This window comes from Lissotriton vulgaris, chromosome 7, assembly GCF_964263255.1.
Source record: "Lissotriton vulgaris chromosome 7, aLisVul1.2, whole genome shotgun sequence".
In the NCBI taxonomy this organism is placed as follows: Eukaryota; Metazoa; Chordata; class Amphibia; order Caudata; family Salamandridae; genus Lissotriton; species Lissotriton vulgaris.
Genome location: NC_141695.1, coordinates 166,703,282 through 166,721,449, shown reverse-complemented (window position 1 = coordinate 166,721,449; position 18,168 = coordinate 166,703,282). Strand labels below are relative to the sequence as shown.

Here is an 18,168-nt window from a genome sequence, read left to right as displayed (position 1 = left end):
CAATTTCGGTCTTCACATGAAACAGGATTCTTCTGGGAATCATAGGCAGGTGTTTGCACTGTTTGTTATATCCATCCTTGAACCGTATCACAGAGAAGGACAATTGCAAACAGATGGACAGTAGGTATTAAAAGATTCTTGAAATGAATGTCTCGTAACGTAGAGCAACTACTTTCCACTTACATGAATATTCCCAAACTGCCTTCAGTATAGGGAGGGCAGCCGCGGGCCGTGGAGGGAGTTGCGGTGGGGCATTTTGCGATGCAGTGCGCGCTACGAAATTCGTTTTATTATTTAAATTGTTTACTTACCTGTAATTATCCATATGCCGGTTTTTAGCCCTCTCCACCCTGCCCCTCCCCCTCCCCGCCTCCCTGCCCCACCGTAACTCCCTCCACGGCCCGCGGCTGGGGGAGGGTGACCAATGCAGAATCGGCAGGCAAGGATGGTGCACAAATAACCTTAAAGCAATCTGTCCCGCAGTCTATGCACCCTGCATAGAAGTATAGTGGGGGTATGTTCAGTGCTTTAAATGGGCCGGTACTCACAGGTACTGAGTACAGGCACTTCTTATTTTTTCCACTCTTAGTACCACTTCTCTGCTGTCAAGGAGAGTACCGGTACGCATAAACGGTAGGCGCCCTGGCTGTGTTAGTGCTAGTGACCTGTCTGACAGCCAAGGCACTTCTGTTGCAGTGACTGGTGAGCTGGGCCCGCTGAAGACGGCACTCAAAGAACAACTGGACAACAACACCCACGACAGCAAGGAACTCTTCAGCATCGTCAAAGAGTTCTCCAACCCCAGCGCCGGAAACAACGACATCACTCCCTCGCAAGACCTCTGCAACTCACTCGCCTCGTTCTTCCACCGCAAGATCGCCGACATACACAACAGCTTCGACGCACAGACCACCCACCCTACCACCGAACCAACGCCTGCCACCACCACCCTCTGCAACTGGACCCCGATCAGCACCGAAGACACCACCCGCACGATGAACTCCATCCACTCCGGATCACCAACCGACCCGTGCCCACACCACATCTTCAACAAAGCCGACGCCACCATCGCACCCCATCTCCGAGACACCATCAACTCCTCCTTCCACACAGCCACCTTCCCGGAGAGCTGGAAGCACGCCGAGCTGACCGCCCTCCTGAAGAAACCAACGGCGGACCCCACCGACCTCAAGAACTACCGTCCCATCTCGCTCCTTCCTTTTCCAGACAAAGTCATCAAGAAGACCGTCATCAAACAGCTGGCCGCCTTCCTCGAGACGAACGGATCCCTCGACCCCTCGCAGTCCGGGTTTCGGGCCAACCACAGCACCAGGACCGCCCTGATCGCAGCCACCGACGACATCAGAACCCTGATCGACAATGGGGAAACAGTGGCCCTCATCTTCCTGGACCTCTCTGCGGCATTCAACACCGTCTGCCACTGTACTCTAGTGAAGCGCCTCAGCAACATCGGAATTCGAGAAAAAGCGCTGGAATGGATCATCTCATTCCTCACCGGAAGAACCCAGAGAGTCCCCCTCCCTCCGTTCAGATCCGAGGCCACTAAAGTCATCTGCGGCGTACCACAAGGATCTTCACTCAGCCCAACCCTCTTCAACGTCTACATGAGCCCCCTCGCAGCCATCGCACGCCAGCACAACCTCAACATCATCTCCTACGCCGATGACACCCAGCTCATCCTCTCCCTCACCAGCGACCCCACCACCGCCAGAGCCAACCTACACGAAGGGATGAAAAACGTCGCCGACTGGATGAGGAACAGCTGCCTTAAACTGAACTCGGACAAGACGGAAGTCCTCATCCTGGGATCATCACCCTCCGCCTGGGACGACTCCTGGTGGCCCCCGGCCCTGGGCACTGCTCCCAAACCGACGGACCACGCATGCAACCTGGGCTTCATCCTGGACTCCTCCCTCTCGATGACTAGACAAGTCAACGCCGTCTCCTCATCATGCTTTAACACCCTGCGCATGCTCCGCAAGATCTTCAGATGGATCCCCACGGAAACCAGGAAGACCATCACCCAGGCACTCGTCACCAGCCGACTGGACTACGCGAACACCCTCTACGCCGGAACCACAGCGAAACTTCAAAAAAGACTCCAACGCATCCAGAACGCCTCCGCCCGACTCATCCTCGACATCCCCCGACACAGCCACATCACCGGACACCTGAGAGACCTGCACTGGCTCCCCGTCAGTAAGAGAATCACATTCAGACTCCTCACCCACGCACACAAAGCTCTCTACGACCTGGGCCCCAAGTACCTCAACGACCCCATGACCTTCTACACGCCCACCCGCCAGCTACGATCGACCGGCCATGCACTCGCCACCGTACCACGCATCCGCAGAGCCACCGCCGGAGGAGATCCTTCTCCTACTTGGCAGCCAAGACGTGGAACTCCCTCCCCACCCACCTTCGGCGAACCCAGGACCATCTCGCCTTCAGGAAGCAGCTCAAGACCTGGCTGTTCGAGCAGTAACTTTCCCCTCCCCTTGAGGGGAGGGGAAAGTTACTTGAGACCCTCCCGGGTGAGTAGTGCGCTATACAAATGACGTGATTGATTGATTGATTGATTGATTGAACTATTCAGCGTGGGCTCATTTGCATAACGTCTGATGTTCACCATCCGGCTGAGCCTGTGTTGCAAACACAGGATTAAGGCAGCAAGGTGATGGCGCAATTAAGAAATCCAACGCAGGCAAAGAGGTTAAAATGGCTTTAATCTTTCCTGTTTCTTTTGCTTGAGTGTCTGCTTATGTTTGTCTGTTTGCCTGTGGGAGGTAGTGTGAAGAAAAAAGTGAGATAAAGTGGGGGCAGATTCGAGACACTCTTGGGAGGAATATTAAAGGAAATGTGTGGCATGCTTTTTGTGTGGAATGATTTGTGTGTGTGTGTGTGCGCGCGCGCACTCTAGTATATATAGTATTGTGCCAAGCAACACCAAATAACAGTATGGAAACTTCAAATATTATAAAACAAGGAAATGTTAAAACATCACAGCGTTTAGCTTTCGTTAGGCGTTAACCTATTTTGTGTATAGAAACGCATTTCTAGTGTGTTTTGGTACATGCTACAACCAGTACTTAAGTCAATAAGTAACAGTATGTCTTGCTCTTAGTCCCGCCTCTGGCCCCGCCCACTTGCCCCATTTAAATGATACCTGCACTATTTTTTTCTCATTTAAAGCACTGGGTATGTGTAGCCCCTGAGTGTCACAAGATGGAGCCAGTTTGTAGACACTCTTGCCGACGTGAAGTACCTTTGACAGTTCGCGGTGACCACAGCTCACCTCTAACTCATTACCTCCTCGTTAGTCTTCCTCGCCACATGACTTACATAGTGAGCTTCAGCTCCACGACAGAACCCTCCAAAGTAAAAAAAGCCCCCCACCCCCTCCCAACATGGCCGACCAGTCACCCCTGACCTCTATAAGAGGCGGGCCGGCCCAACCAACAGCCTGTTTTTTTTGTTCTGCGCGATTCTCTCCGGAGGCGCTGTACAGGTAAGGTTGGGCCTGCTTTAGCTGGTCCATGGGTTTTGGGGTTGAGGGTCCAGCTTTAGCGGTCCCTGGTACCTGGAACTTCAAACCCCCCCCCCCCCCCTCTTCCTTCCCCCGGGCCTGTGGGGCCGGTTAGGTGCTGCTATAGCGTGCCATGGGTTTACAGGGGGGGGGGGCGGCCGGGGATGTGGGGTGTTTGTTCCATTCCCTTGTCTACCCCCGGTCATTACTGGGTGGGCCCTTGCCCTTGTTTGGGCTTTAGGGTCCGGCGCTGGGGGTTCTCCTGTTTTTATTGCAGGGGCTCCGGTTGCTTTCAGGCGCCTTGCGTGGGTCCTTGGTACTCGCGCTGTTTTACATCAGCACGCCCCTGACTACCGCGCTGGTACGGGTTGAGCTGGCGCGTTTCCCTTGGTCTCGTCAGTTGCAATAGCTCAGTGGTAGAGCACATGCGTCGCATGTATGAGGCCCCGGGTTCTAATCCTGGCATCTCCGGGAGTCTCTGTTCTCTATCTTGGATTGTCTGCTGCACACGCGTTGGTGTTCAATTTTATGATGGGCTCGGCCCCCTTTGCCGGTATGCTGCTGAGTGCCGCCTGTTGTGTGGGTGCGGCGCGTCCCTGTCTGCTAACGGCTGGGGCGGGCTCGGTCCTACCTCGTTTTTCTGCGGGTCCTCGGGGGCTCTGCTGTCCGGGTCCATGTGATCCCCTGCTGCCGGTCTGGGTCTCGGTTCGCGGCGCTGGTCGCTGCCGCCTACAAACGGGATTTTTTTCTTCCCTCCGGCCCGCGGCTGGTTGCCGCGCTGGGGTTGGCTCCGGGCGCTTCCCGCCTCTTGTGGGCGGGGTTGGTTTACGCCAGGTGCGGCTTATGAATGCCTTTGTCTGCCGTGTCCCGGCTGAGTGCCCCTACTGGTTAATGCCTATCCGGCGTACTGGGGGCCCGGGTTTTCCTCCGGTGAGGGGGTGGCCTGGCGCCTGGGCGCTCGTCCTCGGGCCTGGTGGTGCTGGGTTCGTGTCTCTGCAATGGCGCTCGTCCGGTGTTTCTGGGCGATTCGCCTCGTCTCCCCGGGTTGACCAAAGGGGGTGTGTGCTGAGGTACGTTGCATTCTGTTGCCCGCTCTCCCTTGTTTGGACGGGGTCGGGCTGCATGGTCTCCCTTTTTTTGCTGCGCTGTCCCTACTTGGTGTCCTTGCGCGGCGGGTTGCCCTGCCCCCTCCTCACCTCGTCTCCCTCTCGTTGACCCCGCTCCGTCGGAGGTGGTGGGGGGGTGGATAGTGTGTTTTTCACTCATCTAGGCGAGAAGTGTGGCTCAATGGTTACATCAACAGACCCTGCTGCAGAGGTCTGGCCTGGGACCAGGGTTCAATTCCATGCATTGTCGGGTCATGGGCTCAAAATTCCACGGACCTGATAATTCTCGCCTCGGTGCCTGTAATGACTGCATTTCCTTCCTCCGGCGGCGGTGATTGTTCTCGGGGTTCTCTTGGTGCGTTTTCTACGCATGTCTTCGGTCTCCCTTCCTCTGCTTGCGTCCGTCGTGATGGGCGTTGAGGGGGTATGGTTCACTGGAGTTTTTCCTCTGGCGTCGGGGGTGGACTCTCTGGTGGTGAGTCTGTCTTCACGGGGTGCGTTCATTTCGGTGGGCGCCTACCCCTCTGGCCCTGGGGTCGAGCGCGTGGAGGCGGCTGCTATACGCTCTTGGGCTACGGCTCATTTCGCCATTCAGGGCCTGGGCCTATTTTTCTTACACTGGGCTTTCTGTGGTGCTGGACTTCCGGGCCCTGGGGGGGCACCTGGATCGGGGGGGCGGTTGTTGTCCCGATCCTTGCCTGGATGGCCCGGCGGTCGCGCCTTCTGTCAGGCGGCTACTTTACCGCTCTGGGTGCGGCTACGGCCGCTGTGGCACTGCGATGCTGGCTCGGCGTCTGGTCTGGCTGCGGCCGGGACGTCGGTGGCGGCCAGGGGTGCTTTGCTCTGGTGGATTCGGTGTTTTCTGCGGGAGGCTGATATTGGCTGTCTCCCTTCCATTCGTATGGGGCCCGCTTCCCTGGGCGCGGCCAACCTTTTTCTCCTCGTCCTCCTATGAGTGAGGGTGTCTCGCCCTTTCGGGGGATGGGTCGAGGCCGGGGCACCCCGTTCTTCGACTATTCCCGGTCTCGTCCTGGGGCTGCCGCTCCCTTTCCGCCACTAGATCCTGGCTTTCGGCCGTCTCCCTCCGGGGTGTTCCCTGCGGGGGGCTGTCTCCGCCGTTTCGTCCTGGCATGGGACGTGTCTGTCTCGGATCTTGGGCTCTTCGGACTTGCTGGCCGGAGTTCGGTCGTGCTTGTCATGCGGGCCTTCCACGGGGTCCGGCCTTCTCAGGGGGTTCGGGCATCTACTCCTTCCTTTGTCTGCTCTGGAAGGTTTTCTGGGATGTTTTCGGCCGGTTTTGGTTTTGGTGTGGTTGTATCCCGCCATTCCACAATTTTGTGTTCGGGTTGGCTCTCGGCGATTGGGGGTTCCCACTCTCAGTTACGGGTGCTTCCGTTGGGCTTGCCTTCTGGCCCATGGATGTGGGCTGTACTCCTGGCCCGCCTGGTGGGTCTTCTTCGGCGGGATGGGGTCTTGGTTTTCCTTGTCTGGACGTGTGATACATCTCGGCCTCTTCTTTTTCATGGGCGAGGCTTCACGTCAGACGGTGTCTCCCCTCCCTCGGCTCCTTGCTCTAGGTGCGGTGGTCCCTTCTGTTACCGTCTCGGGCTTGTCCTCCTTCGGGGGTAGTGTGCCTGGACCCGGTCTCCCCTCTGCTTCGTTCGGAGTTGGGTTGGCTGGTTGGTGGAGTCTCGCCTCCCCAGGGGTCTTTCCTCCTTGGTATCCCCGTCCAGGGTGGTCACGTCCAATGCCAGTCTCCTCGGCTGGGGGGCGGCATCGGGCGCGGGGTCGGTTCGGGGTCGTTGGGATCTCCTACTGTCTCGCTGCTCTTTGCACCATCGGGAGCTGGTGGCAGGCCTCCTGGCCTGCCGTCGTTTGCTCCTTCTCTATGGGGTCACCGTGTCGTGGTCAGGACAGACAACCAGGTTGTGAGGAGCTATGTCAACCATCAGGGGGGGTGCAGGGTTCGCTGCCTTTGGTTGCTCACTCAGGAGTTGTTGTCTTGGGCGGAGTCGTCGGTCCTGTCTCTTCGGGCTGTCTATCTCCCGGGGTCCGACAATGTGGAGGCGGATCGACTGAGTCGGATCTTTCCTTCGTTGCCTTGTCTATCCCTGACTCCGGTGGTGTTTCAACGCCTGGTGTCTCCCTTCGGTCTGCCGCTAGTGGATCTGTTCGCGGACGGGGACTCGGCCCTCCTGCCCAAGTTCTGCTCTCTCCTCCCGGTTCCGGGGGTGTGGCGTGTGGATGCTCTGTCATTCGCTTGGCCCTCCGGTCTTCTGTATGCATTTCCCCCGTTCCCACTGATTCCCCGGGTCCTCTGCAAGATTCACTTGGACAGAGCCAGGGTGCTTCTGGTGGTTCCCGGCTGGGTCCGCCGCCCCTGGTACCCTCTCCTTTGCGAGCTGGCGGTTCAGGCCTACTGGCCGATCCCGGATCTTCCCTTTCCGTTGAAGGGCCCCCCGCTCCCGGAGTCGGTGTTGCGCCGGCTCCTTCTGCAGGCCTGGCTCTTGAGCGGGTGACACTGCTTGCTCAGGGTTGTTCTTCTGGAGTAGTGGATTTGCTGCGAGGCTCCCGCAGGTCTTCCACCGTATCATCCTATGCCCGGCACTGGGCTTCTTTCTCGCGTTGGTGCGGTCTGCAGGGTGCTGTACCCGCCTCCGTGGATCCCTTACGGGTCTTGGATTTCCTTGCTGAGGGGTTTTCCTTGGGCTTGGCCCCTTCTTCCCTGGGGGCCCAGTGGGCGGCCTTGCGGACCTTCCACAGTCCGGTTTCGACGGGCTGGATTCCCTGGTGGCTCGTTTGATCCGGAGTTGTTTTCTCCGTCGCCCTCGGACGCTCTGCCTGTCTCCCCCTTGGGGTCTCCCTCTCGTTCTACGAGCCCTTCGGGGTCCCCCCTTTGAACCCCTGGCCTCGGTGGCTATGCGGTTTCTCACCTTTAAGGTGGTTTTCCTGGTGGCCGTGGTGTCTACCGGGCAGATGGGCGAGCTGGGGTCGTTCCTCCGCTCCCCTCCCTTCTTGCGGGTTTTTCCTGTCAGGTTGCTTCTCCGTCCTGACCCCAGTTTTCTTCCCAAGGTTCCTTCCCTGGTGACACAGGCTCGGGAGGTGTCTTTGCCTTCTTTCCCTCCCGACACGGATCCTTCCTTGTCCTTGCTGGATGTCCGGCATGCTGTTTTTGTTTGTCTTGAGCGCACGTCTTCCCTTTCCCGGTGTGATAGCCTGTTCGTGACTTTCGGTCCCGTTCATTCTAGCCACAAGCCCTCTCTTTCCACCTTGAGTCGCTGGCTTAAACGGGCTATCATCCTTTCCTATGCTTCACTGGGTTCGGTGGTACCGGCGGGGGTCCAGGGTCGTTCCACTAGGAGTGTGTCTGTGTCCTGGGCCTCCTTCAAGGGTGTCTCCACCGAGGAGACTTGTCGGGCGGCGACGTGGTCGTCCCCCCACATGTGCATGGAACACTATCGCGTTGTCTTGGGTGGTTCTGTCCCTGGGGACTTCGCTGGGGCCGTTCTGAGTGCGGGAGCTGTGGCTCCTTGATGGCCTTTTCTTTGTGTCTGGATTCAGGTTTGCTGTACTTCCTGTTTTCTTTGCATTGTACTGAATAAACCTTGTGTTGGTTTATCTGCATCACCGTGTGGTGTTGTTCTTCTGGTGGTCAATTAAGCCTTTTTGGCTTGGGTATTTGCTCACTATGTAAGTCATGTGGCGAGGAAGACTAACGAGGAGGTAATGCCCCGGTTACTTACCGGTAATCTTCATTACTCCGAGTATAGTCTTCCTCGCCACATGAGTTCCCTCGCCCCCTCCCTGTCTGGCTATCGGCTTCATTGTTTGCTTGGTAGTTCAGGCTGTTGGTTGGGCCGGCCCGCCTCTTATAGAGGTCAGGGGTGACTGGTCGGCCATGTTGGGAGGGGGTGGGAGGCTTTTTTTACTTTGGAGGGTTCTGTTGTGGAGCTGAAGCTCACTATGTAAGTCATGTGGCGAGGAAGACTATACTCGGAGTAATGAAGATTACCGGTAAGTAACCGGGGCATTTCACGTGCATTTTGGGATGAAAGAAGCCTGCGTGCGCTTCTTGTTTGTGGCCGAGGGTGTTGCTTTGTCTCCTTTGGTTTTCGGCGGTATCTTATGATGCACTGATGTGCGTGGTGTTAAAGGAACGATCATGTAATGAAGTAAGCTCCAGTTGCAGTGCGACACTGCGACGCGCCCTCGTGTTGACTTGCATGCGTGCACCTGTTTATGCCAGTTGAAGTATTTCAGTTGTTTACATATTGGAGCACACGTGAATGCTGTTGATTTTGTGGTGCAGGTGTGACACTAACTGCTGGTGCAAGCCCAGAAAGACCTCTGTGTTACACACAGTTCGTGTACATACAGTGTATGTTCTGCACTTACGCACACGTGGTGTTGGCTGTAGCGACATTATGATACGCAGAATATTAGGGACACGAGGGTACCCCATGCTAGTGCTTCCCAGAGTTGCTTCTTGGGGGATGTATTGTGTTTATGTGGTGTTGGATTTTGTAGTATGTGAATACACATCCGAGTACACAAAGTACAAAAGAGTGTGCTGGTGTGCGTGCTCACAGCTATGAGTGCCGTAGGGTGGCAATGCATAGTAAATGGAGAGGTATACAAAGGTGAAGCTTGGCCAAAGGTTTGCATGTATGGTTGACATATATTCACTGAAGCAAAGGCTGTATATTTGTAGCAGAAAATGTATTGCTATTTTCTCCTACGTGTTACAGTGTGAATCCATTTCACTGCACTAATTACTACTCACCCCCGGAGTTTACCACAGACTCGCTGGGCTGTGGTCTGTGTGCACGTGGTGCGAGGTGAGATAGAAATTGCACATAAGTTGTTTACGGTCCATTTGCACATTGAGCACTTACTGTCAAGAGTTTGTGCTCTGGGTTATTTGTCACCGATTCTCCAGGAAGAGCTGTGCACTGTATGCATTCAGTGCACACCGCAGTACTGCACGACCCTGTGCACACTGAGCCACAGTCCCACAGACTTAGCGAGTCCTGATGACTTAGTGATACCCACTGCTGCTCCTTTCATGGTGCTTCAATTCTGTGCTGCAGACCCTGGGGTGGACCTACCTTGCACTCACTCGTATCCCCTTATCTTCCCAATCGTCTTCCTTCGCTTCCTGCAACCAATGCCTCCTTGAGTTGCCAGGTCGGAAATGTTTATATTCATTTAAAATGCACTGGGTCCCGCATTTTCCCCACATAGGCAACACCGATGCATTATCAATGCTTGTTTGAGTTAGAGCTACACAAAAGTAATTGAGCACTAGCCACCAATGTCCACTGAAACAGGAGTGGGAAATTTGTGGGCAGAAAAGAAAAAACGAACGCTGGTGTACGCGGGCCATGCTTGAACTTGCACAGAAGTGGAGGCAAACTTGTGCCCCGAGGGCACTAGAGAGTGCACGCTTCAAAATCAGGTCAGTTTCAGGGAAACAAAGCGATCACCATGACCATGCAGTGAAAACACAAGCATTTCGTAGGCCAATCCTCCACAAGCTCCGTTCCTCCCAACCGAACACGAGCCAAGAGGTAAAATAGAAATAGTACCCCACAACCAGCATAGAGTGGCAGGAAAGAAAGAGTAGATGTAAGAGGGCCCATCGCCATGGGAGGGAGCCAAGCACACAAAAGAGGAACACATTGAATCAATGAAAAGCCAGTATTTTACAAAGTCACACAAAATAACAAATGGAAATCAAGGGTGTGCCAAAAGCTAACACAGAGATATTATAATAATTGTAGCATGCCTCACAGAGCAGCACCAGCACACTGCCTCTAGGCTCGATCTAAAAATAATTTCAAGTAATTCATTTTACAGCACCATGTTACAAATGTATCGGCCTAACAGACATAAAAGAGCATTTATTATTTGCATGGAAATTAAATTGTAAATTTTCCAATACTCCAAAACCACCAGAAGTTACACAAGACCAATAAAGAGCAAGTCCTGCTGCACACTTAAATGTAGTTCAGGCAAAAAGGGTTTCTCAATGGACAAAAAAGTTCAATGAACAAGGACGGAGAGTTCTTCTCTTTTTATTTTCTGTTCGTCGAAAAGCCAGCCGACACGTGTTTCGTCGCCAGAAAAATACAGTTTCTGCGACTCTTCAGGGCTGAAGGAAGTTGGTGTATAACCATAGGTCGCGTTGCCGGTGATAATTCCGACCCGGCTCAGCTCAAGACCGGGTTAGTCTGGAAGTTTATAAATTCCAAAATGATCTTCTCCAAGAAATGCGTAGGCCAAGATTCTATATATCATAATGTAATTAGGTGTACGGTTCTTCGGGTGACGTAGATAGAAATGTGTCCATATGGCATGTATCAATGTGAAGCTTATACAAAGTACTCACAGCCAAAGTCCCCGTAGTGCGGGGAGACAGGACGCGGCTCTCCAGAGACGCGTGATGGTTCCGGGTTCGGTCACCAAGACCAATAATTCTCTCCATCCACAACATTCCCTGTATATGAAAAATGCATTTTGCACCTAAGTGGTGGCTTTCAGGGCTGTTTAAGAATCCCTCATCTGATCCAGTGCTGATAATAGAACTTGTTCTAGTGGTGGCCAGGTGTTTCTCTGTGTCAGTATGGTTTGTGCAGCCTGATCATGCTTGTAAAAGAATTCCATGCTCGACCGTGAGGAGATCTGAATTGCTACTAAATGGGGCGGTGTTCCTAAAAGAAAGGGGTAGGAGGAGTCATTTTGGAAAGAGGGGAAGCCAGAGTGATCTTACTTGATGCCCTCACACGCCCCGAAGGATGTCCTGCTTTAAAGCTGGAATGCAGCGCCGGCCTGAAGAGTCATTTTGTCCGAAGGGCCATTTTGACCGAAGGGTTATTTTGTTAGAGTTCTTTTCAGTTTACACGTCATACGATGTGTGTGGGTTAGTGCTAATTCTGTGATAGGCGAGTTAAAAAATGACTACAGGGTATCTAAAATGAGTGGATTTTAATGAAAGGGGTCCCTCTGTCATGGTTAAAAAAACGAAATGTTAAATGCTGATCAAGGCTAATTATGGCCCTAAGTAACTAAAGAATATTGTGCATGTGTGAAAGTGAGATGCGTGAGGTCAACATGTTTCGGACTCTTAGTGGTCTCAGGAGTAAAGTCCCTCTGACTTCCCGTCTTTCCAAAAGGACTCCTCCTAACCCTTTCTTATAGGAACAGCAGCCCCCTTTAGTAGCAATTCGTTACTCGGGAACACAATAATTTCATTTAGCAGCCTGTCCCCCCTTTTCAATTTTTTTTATTACATGACAAATGACCGAGCAACTAACCTGGGTTCTTATTCCCTAGTGAAATCTGATTAAATCACTTAATCTTCCTGAGCCTAACGTTGTAAACATAGCATGATATGTGAATGTGTAATTCACATATATTAAATCATCACTAGATGTACAGGATTGTCTCTGTTCTATAGCTTGCCACGTACTTTTATGCAACGTGAAAATCCTTACCTGTACTCATCTGTACATCAGCACAGTACTTGTGAATAACATTCAAGTCTCCACGATGTTAAGCAAAAATCCATGTTCAAGTCTATTTGAAGACAACAGAGCGATCAAACTGGGTGTAACCCACCCAGACCGCAGAAGATATTGCTCATACAACTAACTCAATTGTACATCTCACAGGAGGCACAGATTGGAAGACACGTGAAGACAACTGTGTAGCAAACAAAAGGGAAGTTGACTTGTTGGTCAACAGTGGCCTAAAACTGACAGATCAAAAGAGCGCGTCTCTAACAATGGGGCCCCAAGACCTACCATGAGGCTACAGAGATAATGCATGAAGCCAAGGATGGATTTATTAAGGAAATTGTGCAGAGCAATAAGGTGTGAGGTCAGAGTGACCCAATGGGTCAGGATGTACACCTCTTGAATCATCAATAGCCCTCACAGAGGAGACACCTTTTCCTTCTTCATCCAAGAAAGACCTAAGATGGAAGATCAAGTGTGAGCAATTTTATGATGCATAACAAAAAAGTACATCAATTTCCAGTTAAATGACCTGAATTGAACAGAGAAATATTCAGTAATGGACATGCTTAGGTTGCGCAAAAAAAAGAGGTGACAAGTGGCCGATTAGTGTTTTTGCAAACTCCCTCAAATATTTTTGTGTCCAACAGCCTACTTTCAGAACCTGAGCCTGAATGCAATTTGATGAATTTGCATAACACTCATTTTAATGTTAAGAAGCACAAACGAGGCTGATCTACAGTGACACACCAATGGGATCGGTCAGGTGCTCCCAATTTGATGCACAGTAAACCTCTCATCACACAGATGGTCACCGCAGGGCGAACGGAGGCCAAGCTATAAATTGGGCCCTAAGTCACAGTGAATGGCTTAGAGTCATAGGATTGTGTGGCTAGGCCGGATGGAGGTCTAGAGTCTCGTGTTGAAGTTAAGCAATTCTAGGCACTCGGCCACATCTCTCTAATTCCCCTCAAGGCATCTATACTTCTGTTTGTGAAAGCCCCTCACTGGTACTTTAATGCACGTTCCAGCAGGGACTGCTGAGAAGTTGTTAAATGCATTTGTTCCTAAAGCAAGAGCCCTTAAACTCTCACGTTAAAAGCGCTTCCTGCAGGAACAACCGGAGAACAGAGTGAGGCAACCGGTGGGTGAAACCACAGGGACAGTCACTCTTGTGACACACGTCTTTGTAATAGCGACGCCTCTCTGCACGCACTGGCACTGTTTAATACACACAACTCTTGCTGAAAACCTTCCGTTACACTGGCTAGTTTGCGGAATTGTGACGATGGACGACTGACTATGGAGGTGAAGCAATGTATGGACTTCTTTATTTATGATATGTTTTTGGTTACACGAGGCTGACGGGTCAGCTAAAGCTAAAAAAAGATCGTGAATGTCCTTACACACTCATAAAGATAATCTCCTGTCGAATGGTCAAGATATATCACTACTTTCAGGCTCCTTTTCATCCATCCCTGAATTTCCCCGAGGCGCTTGGCTTGACAGGAGACGCTAGGCTCAAATATTCACTGATTTGCCCAGGTGTGGGCTTTGCTAAAGGTTCTGTTGAAGCATTCTGGGATAATCATCATGTTGCACAGGTATGAAAATTGGTGCACCTGGTAATATTCATATATTCATAATGCTGTGCGTTTGTTAGGGAACAGCTATACATCCGTGTGCATTAAATTGTACAAATGTACGAAGTAAACATGTAAAAGACTATTGAACAGTGCCAGCGCTAGTGTTATTACATCTATATATTTCTAGTGCTAGTAGATAACTATTATTATCGTTTATCCATGAGGAGCAAATTAGAATAAACATCTCCACAAATACAATCTTTTACATAGCAAACAAGGGCTATTAAGGCGCCAGAATTACATTTTAAATGACAAGTCTTTATTTTTTTGACAAATCAATAATTATTGCATAATTTTTTCATAGATGCAGTACCTTATTTTTGTAATGAAGACCACATTCATTTCCTAAGTAATCGATCTGATTCCACTATTGTATTGATAGGGATAAGTTTAGGTTATGTGGGACTAATCAGTAGTTGGCCATGAAGCTAAAAAAAATCGCCCAGTTTTGGGAAAATTCGTTTTGGGATACTTAATGTTGGTTTTAGTAACCCACAAGTCATGAGTTCTCAAGGTTGGTGTCTGTCTGCCCATATGCACTCTATCTGGGTTATGAGCAACACCTGCTACAATAAAAAATGTTCTCTGTAAAATGTCCAGGTGCTCTTGAAAGACGGGTTCCTAATAGATCAGATATCGAAAGACGGAAAACACCAAAGAGAAAGGCAAATTATAAAGCGAAGGAGAAGAGAATGCGTGGCCTGGTGTCCTGCAACTAGGAAAAAGGCCTCAAAGATGAAGGTTGCTGTGCATGGTAAGTCCAAGCGGCTGTGCTGCAGGGTTTCACGACAAAGAGGAACTGACCACCAGGGATTCGGTAGGTGGTCCCGCACAGCAGGGGGGCGGCGCAGGAGGAGCACCGGGTGTAGGCGCATTAAGAGAGGTGACGCCACAGCGAGAGCTCAACTCCTGTAAATATGGCGTCTCTTACTTCATTAGACAAGCAGTGGTGCTTACAACCCAACAGGGGTTATGGCAAGATGGTGGTTCTTCTACCCCAGCAGGGGCGGGTCACGATGCCTGGGTGGGGTCCTTACCCCTTATGGATGCTACAACCACAGGGTTGCCTACAGTGACCCATGAGGTGCAGACAAGTTCACCGCTTCTGCGCTTCCGGTGTTTGTAGTTCCAGGTACTCGTGACAGGTCAGACCCCGGTCTGTGCCCAATGGGCGTCTAAGGCCATAGGCCAGCCTGGTTCTGAAGGTTGTTTCGGAGTCTTTGACCGTGGAGTTGTGTCTACTCGCTATGCACCTTTCTATAAACCTGTCCCTTCAAGTAGCCCCACACAGAACCTTGGGAGGGAGGGCGAGGGGTGGGAGAAAAGTAGACCAAAAATGTTTGAGTGTGAAAAAGGCTGCTTTATTAGGAAACAGGTGCACATTACAATAAATAAAACCTTGGCAACGCCGTACAAAACTATACCTCACTAAATAAATAATTAACTACAAAACCCCACCCCCACCCCCTCCCCTAAAATTCTTTGACCCCTCCCCACCAAACAATACAGCATTAAAACATTACAATAACATTATAAACATAACATCATCAATAAAGCATTACGTCATCAATTAAATCATTACATCATCACTTAACCCATTACGTCATCAACACCCCAATCACATAATGAAAGCCAGGCCCTCGATAACCAAAAACCCTGCCTGACCCTTCACCCCTGTCAATACCCCCCAAAACCTGAACGGTCAAGCAATGACCAACTTCCCCTTTACCTGTCAATCAATGAATCAGACCAATACTCACCAAAACTTTACAATAAACCGCACCGAACAACAAAAAACCCGCAAAGCACCTGTTCCTAGCGACAATACAAAGCACCAACCCCCTGTACACCTATTAACAAGAAAACAGCCGTTGGATCACAAAAAGAAGGATTATATCAAATATAAAGAAATATAAAATCCCTACCATAAAAAAGGGGGGGGAGGAGGCAGGAAAAAACCCCAAGGGAAAAGAAAGATTAAGGGGAGGGAGGGAGGGACAAAAAACGCTAACTGTCCTCCTAGCCACCAGGTCACCAAACCTAAAATGGTGGCTAGGAGGCGGGGCAACAAGAATTTATAATTGGGCTGGCAAAACCTACTAGGCCAGCCCAATTCCAGAAAGTTCTAGCTACTGCGTAACCCCTCGCAGCCCTCCCAAACTGCCCGGGGGAGGAGACCTCCCTTCGGTCAGCTCCCTCCCCCAAGCCCCCCTTCCCGGCTAATTCTGTTGACTCCGGATGAACACGAGACACCCACGGATGAAACTTGTTTTCCCAAATCCTTAAGAAGATGGTTTACAAAGATGCACCCATCGAGTGCGGAACACTTAATGGACCCATGTCTCATGACGCAGGCATCTGAGAGCGTGGCACCGGGGCACAGGCTTTAATAGCCGTGCCACCCTTTCATAATTACCCGAGCATAACTCTAGGTATCAGTGCACGTTTTCGTGTCTGCAATACACGAGGCTGCCGACTGTTCTGGAAAACTCATGTACGTGCCTAGCGCTTGATATTAGCTTTAAAGCGCTCTCATTCTAGGCAGGAAACGAAGTGCGACACGAGTAGACAGTGACTGGGCACAAAATAACAACATTCATGTCAAATGGAATTAATCCATCACTGTCACTAACTCAGACACAAGCTTCGATCTGGGAATCAATCACAGTAGCATGTGAATCTGTGGTCCACAGATGTCAGAGACACATACAATGAAATCGTGTCATCTCTTCCGCCAGCTCCGTTATCTCACGATTTTCCGGAAAGCACCAAAGACGTGTCTTTTATCAAATGCAATAAGTTACCATCTTCCTCCTCTATCTTGATTCCCGCTCCTTGACCTGGTGGCAGGAGAGCCGATCCATGCTCAGTTTGGTAACTTTGAAAGACCCACTAAGCACGTAAATAATAACAGCTCGCCCTCTTTTCTATTTCTTGTTTTTTTAGCCTTTCCTTTTCTTTTTTCAGTGTGTATTTTGAAATTGGCTCACTTTCCCTCTTTTAGGCTTTGTGTCCCATGACTCTCTTATTAGGTTTTCTATTTCTATGTCTCTTCATTCTCCCCTATATCTGCTATGATAGTTCCATGGGTTGAGCACCTGCAACAGAGTTCTTTGTGTGAACCGCAGGACAATATTGCATCGAACCCACCAGAAAGTATCGAAGCGCTTTACATGAGCACCACATGCATTACAGACGGACGCATTCTTTTTTTAGGCACTGGGAGATTAAGTTATTTACCCAGAATCACAATGTTTGATCCTCCAGCCAGACTCGAACCCGGCTCCCCACCTTCAAAGTTTGCCGCTCGTTTCTTTATTTCCTTTTCTCCGATCCGTGTCTTCGATTATCCCTCCGATTATTATTTACGATTTTTAATTATGTTTCCTTTAATAATTTCCAACATTCTGCCCGTTCTTCACCTTGCAAACCCCAGACTCTGTTTTGTATTTCTCCGGTCCGCCTCGTTCACCCCCTGCCCGGCCACACCCCTGCCTGTTGGTACTTACCCTGTCCTCTGCCCGGTCCGCGCGACCTGCCCTCTGCCCTGTGCGGTCTCTGCGGCTCTGAACCCCCTGCCTTGTCTTCACGCGCCAGGAAAGAAGTGACAGCAGGGGGTGCGTCACGCGAGCAGGGCGCGCGTGGCTCAACACGGGGACACGGGAGAGGCCACCGGAGAGGAAGTGCCCCACTGGGCGTGGGAGTTGGAGTAAGGGAGAGAACGACGATCAGGGATTTGGGCTGCACTTTCGAAATATTGCTGGAAGCGACTTCTTTAGTATAATCACAAGTAAAAAGAGAAACAAAGCTGTTTTTCCTATTGCCCTGCCTTAATAAATCGTTCCCAAACTTCTCAAGGTGCACCTGACAATGAATTTTTTCAATCGCTGCTCCTTGGTTTCTTGTGTGTTTAGTACACATATGTAGTGTATCGTTTGCTAACAGCGGCTGGTGGTCGTATCATGATGGGCTGCGCTGGCTCCGGCACTTACAGTGCATAAAGTCAATCCATTTACCCGCGTTACTTTCAGACAGCAGGGCTGTTGGACACATACGGCCAGATTCATCAAGGTAAGGAATTGCGAGTCCTTAATAGCGAATTTTAAGGATTCGCTATTAAGGACTCGCAAAACGGGATTCATGTAGGAATCGCAATTGGATTTGCGATTCCCACTGATTCCTTATTTGCGATCGCAAATAAGGAATGACTCCCCATTCATTCCTATGGGCCTAAAGGGAGTCATTCCTTATTTGCGATTAGCAATTAGCTAATCGCAAATAAGGAAGCCATTTCAAGGGTGCCAGGGGTGTCCAAAGGACACCCTGTAGCACCCCTGAAATGTAATCTACAT

General features: G+C 50.9%; 1 protein-coding gene across 1 annotated transcript in view; it reads right to left on the bottom strand.

The window, feature by feature from the left end:
• The window catches only part of LOC147701075 (chemerin-like receptor 1), a 72,454-nt gene extending 55,033 nt beyond the window's left edge, over positions 1-17,421 (bottom strand). Inside the window, exon 1 of the mRNA XM_086929861.1 lies at positions 17,326-17,421. The gene's annotated coding sequence lies outside the window, so the exon portion shown is untranslated. The remainder of the gene's footprint in view (positions 1-17,325) is intronic.
• Positions 17,422-18,168: the final 747 nt, after the last annotated feature.